The sequence below is a fragment of the Lasioglossum baleicum genome, chromosome 15 (assembly GCF_051020765.1).
Source record: "Lasioglossum baleicum chromosome 15, iyLasBale1, whole genome shotgun sequence".
In the NCBI taxonomy this organism is placed as follows: Eukaryota; Metazoa; Arthropoda; class Insecta; order Hymenoptera; family Halictidae; genus Lasioglossum; species Lasioglossum baleicum.
The window spans coordinates 12235832-12248107 of NC_134943.1; the positions used below are offsets into that span (position 1 = coordinate 12235832).

Sequence of the window (12276 nt, forward strand, 5' to 3'; positions counted from 1 at the left end):
AAGTCAACTGCAGTTAAAGCAAGCTGGCGGCATGTATTGAACAATACACACTATATTGTTGACGTTTTGACCGATGCGACATATCTTTCCAAGATGGCCAAGTCCCTACGGACGTTGTTACTTTATTTCACAAGTATATTTCTCACTTTTATTGTCCTCGCGCTACATGTGATCAAGAAATGGTCCAGATACCGTGATGCGTAACACTACCGTTCTGAACGTAGTTCGTTGTTTCGGCGATGCATTTACCTCGGCGCTAATGTTTTCGAAAAGAAATCTATCGAAGTTCAATCGAGGTCCTCACTGAACAGTCATCAAGCCCGAAACGAAACACGAATCGCCAACCAGGTTTTACGGGTTTATAGAAAGTTTGCATTATTCAGAAATCGGAGTTTATAATTGCTCCGTCGGTAAGCTGTTCCTGCGATCGCTACGCCAAATTCTACGCGGGATTCGCGTTCACTTTTGAAATGTAGACTTATCTCGAGAATCTTTGCTGTATGCTTTTTTTGTTTTTATTATAGAAAATCCCATGAGGTATTTATTTCAACATCATACAAAATTCAATATAAGAATTACGAACAAGAGAAAATTTGTACAGAATAAGAATAGCCAAATACATAAACATTAATATGAAAACATGTATACTGGATACAGTATACAGATGTTCCAAGTTCCAACCGCTCATACTTATATGAGAACTCATATGGGAACACTTATACATATACAGTCCTCGACAAAATAATAAGACACCTAGCATATTTTTAAATTTCTTATATTTAAAGGTAGAAAATGTACACTCCGTTGTATCCTGTATATTATACATACTATTTTTAAAGTAAACATGTAAAATCTTAGGATTGTATCGCGTACCACAGCAAAATTAGAGAAAGATATGTGAACACGGACTGACATTGCATTCGGACGTCTGATAGACGTCTGAACGGCTCCTGAAAATCAAGGTGAAATGTTTTCCATTAAAAATCAAAGCACAGTTACAAATGTACGTAAGATTGCACTATATTTTGAATGCTATTGTCCATCTTACAATAGACACAAATGCAGTTACGTGGTGCACACAGCATTCAAAGTTTGCTCTATTTCTCTCAACAACTCATTGTCCGCTGCAATTGGCTTGTCGGAATTCAACACAATGCAACAAAAAACCCAGAGCTGCTCTGGCATTTGTCAAATAATGCAATGATGTAACCTGGATCAGGTGAATATCTTTTCATATTATAATCAAACGTAACAAGAGTAGTTAATTATGTCGAGACAGGAAAAATTCGCAATCAGCATTATCAGATTATAAAATTCGTGTTTCTTTTATGATTAATTACGTTTTAAAATTGCTTTACTGTTAGATTTCTATAAATCGCCGTACTACATTACCTGTTTTCCAGATATTTCAAGTGGCTATCTATGTATAATGCACAAATATACGGAGTAATCCGTCGGATGATTGCATAAGTTCGTGCCCGATTTGAAAATAAAATTCAATGGTTACATTTTAAATAATACAGCTTCATTAATCAATTATATAGTCACAATTCTTTTCTGTAATTAGAAAAGGATTTTATAATGGGCTTAATAAATGAAATATACATATATATATATATATGTATATATATATATATTTATATGCACAGCGTGGTGAATCATTTCATTTTATTTTATCTTTTTAATTCGTAAAAAATTAGTAAAAGTTTTTGTTTGCAGCTTTCGCGAGCTTGTTTTGCAAGGAAGAACACAAACGACGTACAAAAAAGGAATAATTTTTTAAAATAGAGTAAAGGTGAAAAAAAGAGCATCTTTTCAAGGAGATGAAAAGATGTTTAACAACTCTTGCTCTTGTAAACTTGCATACCATACCGCAGTAACGATCGATTTTTATTGCTCGCGAACAATGGAGCGAAACGAAAATTACAGTCCAGCGTATTTGGTCGTTCCGGGGCGCAACATTAAAGTTTTACAGTTAAACCGCGCACGTGTCCTCGAAAGTACCAATAAAGTGATACGTGTACTCACGAAACGATATATGCCTGGTAGATTCGTTGATGCGTGACACTCTGAAAGCGTGACGCTTTGCAAAACGAATGTCTCGAAACGGATCTAGAAACATTAATGTACCTATACACCGAGTTCAATTGATTCGTTCCATTTTAGGCAAAACACGCTACAGCGGCAGTACCCCTTCATATACAGGTTTTGCAGTCGAAATTAACCCTTTGCAAGTCAAATTCAACCTTATGTAAATCGATTTAAAATCAATTACTTATTTATCTCGATTAAATTATATATTTATAAGACACAATACATACTCAATAGGCGCTTCAATATATGCATAATTTGTACTTTCATTTTTATGAAATTTTTTGTGAATGTACATATATCTACACACAATTTTCATACATTACAAAGTTGATGAATTAGTGATTACTTTTAAATAAATATTTCACCTACATCTTTGCACAAAATAAAATTTTGAATTTGTTAACAATTAATTTACATTTGATTTGATTTTATTTTACAAAAACTTACTTAAAAATACTTTATTTGTAAAATGGTGAAATTGATTTACAGAAAGGTGAAATGTCATTGAATTTCTCGATCCGGACCACTGTGAGCCGTCACGATATACAAGAAATACAAAAAATATTGAGCAAGAACGGTATGAAGATTATACACAGATGAAAGACAGACTAAGCAATCCATATATTGTTAAGCTTTCTCTACAAAAGAACGTTTCAAAATTACTTTTTTGTCGATCTAAACGAGTATTTTGTATTTGCGCTTTTAGGCACTGTTCGTATCGAGGAAGCACTTCTCATTGAGTGTCTATACATATGCGTATACTAGACGGTCTACGTTGTCAAAGGGTTAAATATGGTTTGCAAGTTGAATGGTAAACAGAATGCGATTCAATAATTTGACAACTTATGGTATTTATTGTTTGAAAAAATTCAATATTTAGCTTTTAGGTCGACATAACTTTGATGTACACGCATACCTTGAAAATGGGTAGGTAGAAATTGTTTCGTATTCGGGTGAGGTGAGAGTAATCAGTGTTTTATCGGGGTTAGTGACATTGCGGTCAATCACCAAGCATGGCGGTCGCGTTCACCGATATTGAGCTTAATCGCCGTTTCCCGGCGCTCAATGTCAACTGTTCAATGTCGGTGCCCACATTTGCATGAACCATGGGTGAGAAACCCCGCTGGTAGGAAGGTGTACAAGATCTAACAGTAACAACATACATATTCAAGGAGACCGTCCTTGCTTAGTTTCCTACTGTTTCAAATCGGTGAAACATTTAACATCGATTTTAATAATTAGACTGCGGATCTTTATGCATTAATGATTCATAAAAATTTTCACAAAATACTGGAGTATCAAATTCGATGGAATTTAGTACGATTTTTATTCATTTTGGACCTATGAATGTTATTACCAATGAAAATAGGATTTTATTTGGTACCATTTGGGAGACCACCTTTTCATTAGTTTCCTACTGTTTCAAATCGGTGAAACATTTAACATTGATTGTAATAATTAGACTGCGGATCTTTATGCATTAATGCTATTAATGGTTCATAAAAATTTTCATAAAATACGATAGAATTTTGTATGATTTTTATTTATTTTGGTCCTACGAATGTTATTACTAGACTGCGGATCTTTATGCAAAATAAAAAATGTTCGCATTGATTGCACGATACAGGAGCCAAATAAAAATTGTATTCTTCTTTTAACTATTTTTGACATGTCCACTGCTTAAATTGTACGTGTCCATTTTTGTCATAAATGCATAAAATCCGCAGGCTAGTTATTACCAATGAAAATAGGATTTTATTTGGTACCACTTTCTTAAAATTTGTCTACAAAAATTGAAACTCTCTACAAGTACCACCATCACAATGTAATTGTGAAACGGTGTTGGGCAGTGTTATTAAACGATACATTAACTTACTTTTGGCACACACCAAATTTTGTATATTTAGTATAGAAATTTTGTTTTCAACATTACCATTAAATATGTAATCAACTGGTTTATTTTTATAAGTGAATAAATATTACTATTATCGCGATTTCATTATTAAAAATATGAGTGTCAACTTACTTTTGTTATCCACTGTACACTTTCTTGGTACCTAAGAAATAGCACCTCATCAATATGTTAGGTGTCTGAGCTACCCAGAAGGTCACTTCCTAACATCTTCCTTTACAAAGTAAAATTTAGATGGACACAGATGTCATTCCACAGGACACCAATTAGCATAGAAATAGGGGTGGGGGGAGAGGGAGAGGGAGAGAGAGAGAGAGAGAGAGAGAGAGAGGGAGCGGGAGAGAAAAGGATCTGAGCGAGGGAGAGAAAGAGAAAGAGAAGGTAGGAATCGAGGCTGTCGGTGAAGGCGCAACGAGTGGCACGTTCAGTCGTCCGGGCCCGCTCGGTCGGTCTAAACAGACGGTATCCGATGATATTCTCCGTGATTACGGTGACTCTGTCAAGTCTTCGATCGTGTAAACATTTCTCTTTTTAATTGTGTACTTAACCCGGAAACAAGCCACGCGACCAGAAAGGATACGAAACTGGGAACGAAATCGAGGATGATTCAGTGATATCACTGTTAAATGCATCGATTTCTCTCGAGGACAGGCATCAGGTGAGTTAGAAGAATTTTATTCTGCTGATCGCGGAACAACGTGCCCCGTAACGAGCTCCGCGACGATAACGTTCGTGTATCGTGCTGATTAGCGATTGTACATCGGTGGGTAGGATTTGCGAATGCTGTTCGACTTATGAAAAGAAAAAGAGTACTGTGTACATTTCGTGTGCGGTCACAATCTTTTGTGATAACGATAAGCATGACGGTAAGCACTTGGATTAAGACAGCTGTTAAAATATTATCTGCGCATGAATTAGCACTATTCCACTAATTGTAAGCATGGAACCAACTTCTTCGTTAGAACTTGCTCGAACTGTATTTCTACTTGTGTTACCGTCGTCGAGGCCCTAATATGTAGATGTAGTTTGTTTCCTAGCTCAAAGCGAGCTTTAAATAATATTATCGATGACTACGTCGCTGCTGGAGATGATATATGTATCTTGTTTTATGGAGTTCCATTGAACAATTGTTTTGTGACGCACGTGTTAAAATCTTTTGTATAGGAATTTCATTCTCGCGCTAGTGCTCTGTGAATCGCTGCTTGGTTGTCTCTCTCTCTCTCTCTCTCTCTCTCTCTCTCTCTCTCTCTCTCTCTCTCTCTCTCTCTCTCTCTCTCTCTCTCTCTCTCTCTCTCTCGTGTCTTTAGTTGGGTCTCACAAAAGGGAAACCATGGGAACCACCACGTAATCATATTATTCATAATTAATGAGAACATTTTACGAAGGTTCCAAGACGCCACTTTAATCATGTGAACGATGATTTACCACGGATTCGAATTCGGCGATGATGCTAGTCTCGGAGCTAACTCCAGTCGCTCTTTCTCTTTCTCTCTCTTCCCCCCCGTGCCTTTCCTCTTTCATACGTTTACTGTTATTCATAGATAAGTTTCAGACTCGCGATGCTTGAACCATTTGCATGACAAATAATTAGCATAAAACATGGAACAATTACTTGTAACTTGATATTTGTTCTTCATCAGTGACTGGCTAACATTATATAACGTCTCGTTGAGAACGAGCAGGAACCTTGTGCGTAGAAAGTCGGATTCACAGTTACTTTATAATAAACAGCTGCTTTATTCAAATTACCTATTCGAGTGAATATTAATGTTGGTCCCGATTTCGGTGACACATTCATTTCTTCGGATCGTTTCGAAGAGGATATGATTTTCCGTGTAAACACGTTTGCGGGATTAAAATAGGATTCACTTTATAAGATCCACTTTACTTTATAATAAACAGCTGCTTTATGAAAATTATCTATTCGAATGAATATTAATGTTGGTCTCGATATTCAGATGACACATTCATTTCTTTGCGACGCAAAGCAATTTGAACAATTCAGAGATTAAATGCTTCGGATCGTTTTGGAAGGAGAGAAATGATTTTCCGTGTGAACACGTCGTGCGGTAAAAATAGTATTAAAGGGAAAAATTTCCAACGAGATAGCGAGCTTTTTCTGGAAAGAAATACTGATCTCATCGTTATGACTAATCCTACGCGTCGACAAATATCAAGATCATGTTTACGTCGAACGAGAATGAAAGTATTTCTACGGTTACTTTGGTTTGTTATTATCTGCTCTTAAACATTGAATTTTCCTTGACATCTTACCAGAGTGAATGAACCCGTCACTGCGGGCGTACGGTTTACCGCGGTGTTCCTCTTCCATTGAGATTAAAATATGTAAAAATAAATATTTTGCCCTGAATAAATTTGTACAATTCAATGAGAATGCATTCTCGTTTGCGAGACAAACAAATTTGTCAATCATTCTCATATTTTAATAAAATATGACAATAAAAGTAAGATCATTTTTCTTCTATCTCGATCATCAAAAGATTGTTGTTTACATGAACGTACATTCTCTGTATTGCTTTAAATTGCATAGGGGTATGTTTTATTATTAATTGGACACCTATTTTGGTACAATAAATATATAACAGAAACTTCTCCTACCTTTTTAATAAAAGGATTAAGCTCTCTCAGCATCGCGTACATTAAAGTAAAAGAGGAACTCATTACTGCGGAACAGAAATCATTAGTAGAATGTCCCTAATACTTCGTGTGAATTGCAACTACGATGAGAAACGTGGTTCACTTCAACCTAACGTTTTAAATTAGGTACCTATTCGTTACACGTAAATAGGTAAGATACGATTTTCGATGAAGAATATTGTAGATAAAACAAGAAAAGATATGGCAAAACTAATATCAAAAAGTAATAAAAAAAGCAATAAGAAAAATAGAAAACAAAGTAAAGTGAAGTGCACGAAAAGATCTACTTATGGAACTGAAAACTTAAGAAACAAAGAAAGAATGGAGACATTAAGAGAAATAAAAAGCTATCAAGATCGAGGCAAACGAGCTAGATGTATTTATGAAGAATTTAATCAGCTAGCCGAGAGAGAAATGACCAGCGTGGCGTAAGTAATCCGTCTTAGTTAGTCAACAAGCCATGGAGCTTCATAAATTGATTCGTCCACGTGAAATTATTCGAAGAACCGTTTAGCTACTGTTAAGTTAGTCCCTCGATTTTCACCTCCTCAGCTGTGGCAACGTAGTCTTCGACCAAGGGGACACTGTAAATCCGAACTCTCCGTAGTGTTACATTCCTGAGATGATTTAGGTGTGTCCCGCGCAGTTCCCCGCGGTTCTTTCCCGAGTCGACATCTCGGTAGAAGTCGATAGTTTTGCTCGTTAACGACTCTCCGCATAGCTGTTTGTTTCTTAATATTTCGTCGAGGCTTGCTGGGAACACGCCAGTTTCACATCGTAAACATTATTTCATCTTACAGCCGACACTTTCCAAGTAATTCGATGATCTTCCTCAATGTTCAGAACTCTCAGTTAACCAGACGTGCTTCTGTAGAATATTCTTTTTTCTAGATTTTCATACAGGGTGACCCAAAAATGTTGTACTTCCTTCAAATGGATAATGCCCAAGGTCATTTGAAGTCATTTTTTCCATTGCGAAAATGTTCCCCCCGAATTTGTTAACACTAACCGTACCGGCTACAAAATGTATCTGATATGTATACATATATTGTTACATAAAAATTACAAGACTGAATTTATTTATATGTTTCACAATTTTTATAATAATACCTGCTCGAATAAAGAAATTGATTGAATCATTTCTAATGGAAGCATATATCTTTGTAATTGCAATAATTAAAAAATTAAGAATGTGAAAGCGGTCATTAAACCGGTCGTGGTACGGTTAGTGTTAAGTAGCTGTTAATGAAAAATACGGACCGATCACAGCGCGGCTACAGCAGACGGATTCCTGTAGCCACGCTCTGATTGGTCCACATTTTTCGTTAACAAATCCGCGGCGAACATTTTCGCAAATGACCTTAAATGACATCGGGAATCACTTTTTTCAAGTAAGTATAACACTTTTGGGACACCCCGTATGAGTTGTTGAGCTGTTCAATAACTCGTATCGCTATCTTTAACGAAATTTATAGATAAGTTTTATTGTATTCAATTAAAGTGTGCATTGCTTACATTGCTCGATGACCTTGTACATTTATATCTATTCCTGTCGCATAATACCGTCGTTACACTGAAAAGGAAAACACTGAATACTTTGGCCAATCTAATACAGTAATGCCGGTTTAATCTTTGCCATTTTGTGTTTGCATTGTGAACATTATCTGAAGAGGTAGTGTTTCGGTTATCTCCACTTGATTCGCTCGCTTCTCGAGTGCCTTGAAGATGAGTGAGAAATGTTGAATGTATACATATAAGTGGAACAGAGAGAATGGTGGTGGGGATCATGTACAGTGGGATGACATGCCTATGTATATTATACATAATTACTATATTAGATAAATTATAATTATATATATATATATATATATATATATATATATATATATATATATAATACATTTAAGTATTGTATGAGGTATTCTATCAATTTTATATTCATACAAAGAAAAAATTAATATAGAGTGGGATTATTCTATGTCGGAAGAAATGTTTAATTTTTGAGTTAAAGTAGTTCCGAGTACAAAGGAATTTATCAAATATGTTCTTTCGTTATGTCATGTTATTGCAATCCTTTGACGTATCCATCGATGTTTCATTCACATCAACTTTTTGTGTATAATAGTCACAGAAAATGATGACGATCAACCATGAGAGAAAAATTACCGAATTATCCTGGGAAATGCGTTAGGAAATAGAGCGAACTTTCGAATACATATTCACACGCGAAATGTAATGCAACAAGGGCAGGACGCGCGAGCGATTCGCACCGTTAAAAAATGCAATTATGTCACTGGTCGCGTAACAGGATTCAGAAGTTGTTCAGTTCCTTGTGCTACCATCGCCGATAAAGCTAGTCTGATAAGCGGCGGGGAGCTTTGAAATTTTTATATGACTCTATCGGATAATTGAAATCTCGCGTGTTGCCAGGCAACGTCGGAAAGATACCGTGTGAAAAAAAAAAATTACAGGTGTTTCGAGAACGATGCACAATTACCGGTGTGCGGCGGGTTTGGGCATTCGTTGCACTCGCGATTCCATGATCATTGGCTACGGTTCGACGGAACGAAAGCTCTCTCCAGTGAAAGTATCTCGACTCTTTGTCTGCCGTAAATTTCTCATGTGTAGGTCATTCAGCATTTAAAGTCCGTACTTCTTATTTTCGGATGCTTAACCGCATTGCGGTGTACTCACGTTGCATCAAACATGCTGGTTTTACAAATCTTCCGAAAGAACAGCGACGGATCAAGTTCCGCAATAATAAATTTTGGAACGCGCGTTGCAGTGGCCAATGTCTCGCCTGATTAAATAAATTATATTCAGTTCAATTATATCATATAATTATATGCAGGATGTTCACGCAATTACTGGCCAGTGTTTTTCTTATAAATAGTAAATATTAGAAAAAAATTAAAGAGGAAAGAGTAATACTGTTTTTTATACACGCAACACAGTATGGCGTATGTAATTTTTTTCTGTTTATACGATCTTGTTAGATACACTGTCAAAATGATAAGGCACCTCGAGGTTTTTAGCAATGAACATTCATTCGTATTTGTCATTCATCAGGGTGAGTCACCTAACGTTGCCACCGCAAATATCTTTGTTGTTCTTAAAGATACTACGGTTTATTTTCATCCGTGAATATTTTCTGTGTGTATAACGGTGCCTTATTACTTTTTCCAACAAGTGTATGAAGGGGTGACCTTCAATTTTTTTTTAATGGAATGCCGTATATTTTTTTATGACACGTGAAAGCGTGTGTCTAGACGAATTCATCCGTAGCACAGTGATCTCCAAGGTCATGCAAGGTCAGAAATGGAAGAAATATTTCGAATATTTCATACGAATGGATTGGTATGAGCGGTTATGCTAGAACCAAGTATGTAGATCTTTATGCATTTATAGGAAAATTGAGTAGATGAAATTCAAAATTGTTGGAAAATTTTTAAAATTGAATATGCGAATACATTATTCCCCCTCCATTCAAATGATTAAGGGAAGAAATAACATTCAATTTAGTTTCTATTTCTTACAATCGATGCAGACAATTTTGTATTTTGCATAATACGAAGTAATGAAGAATGACGATGTAATGAAGAGTCTATTGTCGCCAGTTTTTACTAGGAAACTTTCAAAAATGAAAGATGTGCTATCTATATTAGTACCAAAGTGTATGTTAGTCGACGTAACGATGTCGAGCAGGAATGATCGACGATCTAGGCTGGGTCACCTAACCATACTGCGCTCCGAACAAATGTAAAACAAGTAACTTGTCCCCGCTTTGTCCATGGCTGCTGACGCACGTTTTAGAGAGGAAAGTCTGCGAAACAGAGAGGCAAAGTCCGAATATAACGCGAGCACGAGCTCTGCCAATACCTGTCTTTGTGCTGCGCATAATAAATTAATGTCGTTTCGCAAATAAAATATTACGCGATATCGTCTGCGATGATTTTTTTTTCGTCTGGACTTTTGCGGCACGACGATGGCGAATACAGTGCCTGGCAGTGTCGGTAGCAATACATACACACGCGTATATATGTATGTACAATACATACTACACAACGAGGGAACGTGATCGCGGCTGATAAGCATTAATGCACTCGACCATGTGAAAATGCGTAGACAAATAGATGGCGTCCGATCTTTCAAACGAACCGAGAACAAATTTCGTATCGTGCTGTTTTTATTTTCTAATGGTTCGATGCACGTTTAAATCATGCTGAACAGATCTCAGTTTTAGATTTCGAGTCCTTAAATACATATTTGATCAAACGGTAAGTTAATTAGTCATCCTTATATGTATTTCTCTCGCGCGTGATAAATGATAAACTTTGTTGTTGGGAAATTGTTAGAAATATACGTGAGAAACCGATATGAGGGATTGTATGTTAATATAACCAATTGTATGTTACATGTAAATATAACACAGATTACAACAGTGACTTAAAGGTTGATGTTAAGCGATCATCCAATACTGAGAACTATCTAGTCTCGGCTTGCATTCAAGGATGTAGGTACTAAAGATTACAAATATATGTAATACAGTCCTCGACAAAATAATAAGACACCTAGCATATTTTTAAATTTCTTATATTTAAAGGTAGAAAATGTACACTCCGTTGTGTATCCTGTATATTACATACTATTTCCAAAGTAAACATGTAAAATCTTAGGATTGTATCGCGCGTACCACTGCAAAATTAGAGAAAGATATGTGAACACGGACTGACTGATTGCTTCGACAAAAGTATAAGACACTAACAGAAAAATGTTTGATTAAGCAAATAAAACTACAAAATCACTACTTTGTGATACCTCCTTTGAATTGAATTCTGGCTTCGAATATGGCGAATATGGCTTCAAGTGTTGTATAAAGTTCAAAGACTTAAGTTAAAAGCACTGGAATCACGACGAGAACAAAGATATTTTCAAGATCTCTCCACTTTTAGGGATTCAAGTTTCGGGAGAACGGGGAAAACAATAAAGCTATGATAAACGTGGAATTATCCAATAAAACTTGGCATTAAACAAAGTAGGGCAATAAATAATTAATCTATTGATTTCAAGATTGCCGTGATGTAAATGGTTTTTGTGTTTAACCTTTTCTGCAATAAACAAGAGAAAACATCTTAGTATGGCAGTAATGGCGTCTTGTAATTAATTAAACCTTTGCAGTCGGAGTTATTTGAACTCGAAAGTTAAACATTTCTTCTTTAAATATCATTCTTTTTATTTTATGGATATGGATAAAATGTGTCTAAATAAATATACATACAATTGAATCTGAATGTAAATAAATAATTAATTTTCAATATTCTTAATGGATGAAATTGATTTGCAAAAGCGTGAATATTTCGAGTGCAAACCTATAATCATAAAGATATAAATTCCGATTAGAAATTAGAATGTTGGCAGAAGAAGAAGAAGAAGCAGTCGATGGTTAAAGAAGTGTGGTTAATCTATGCCAAGAAGCCGGGACTCCTATCAACTGCATGTCGCGATAACATTCCTAGAATCGTACCGACTCGCACTCGAAACTCGTTGCCCAATCTGATCCCTTAAATTCGCAATGTCTTGAGAAAAGCTGGGATTCATAATTTAACGGTAAC

The 12276-nt window shown here is 35.8% G+C and overlaps 1 protein-coding gene and 1 long non-coding RNA gene across 2 annotated transcripts in view; both read left to right on the forward strand.

Moving 5' to 3' along the window:
• Window positions 1-307: 307 nt before the first annotated feature.
• On the forward strand, window positions 308-4073 carry LOC143216509 (uncharacterized). The gene is made up of 3 exons (XR_013010575.1): window positions 308-962; window positions 1054-1219; window positions 1720-4073. It is a non-coding gene; the product is annotated as an uncharacterized LOC143216509 (long non-coding RNA).
• Window positions 4074-4411: 338 nt separating this feature from the next.
• LOC143216503 (uncharacterized) overlaps window positions 4412-12276 on the forward strand; it is a 55992-nt gene continuing 48127 nt past the window's right edge. The window contains exon 1 of the mRNA XM_076439618.1: window positions 4412-4664. The gene's annotated coding sequence lies outside the window, so the exon portion shown is untranslated. The remainder of the gene's footprint in view (window positions 4665-12276) is intronic.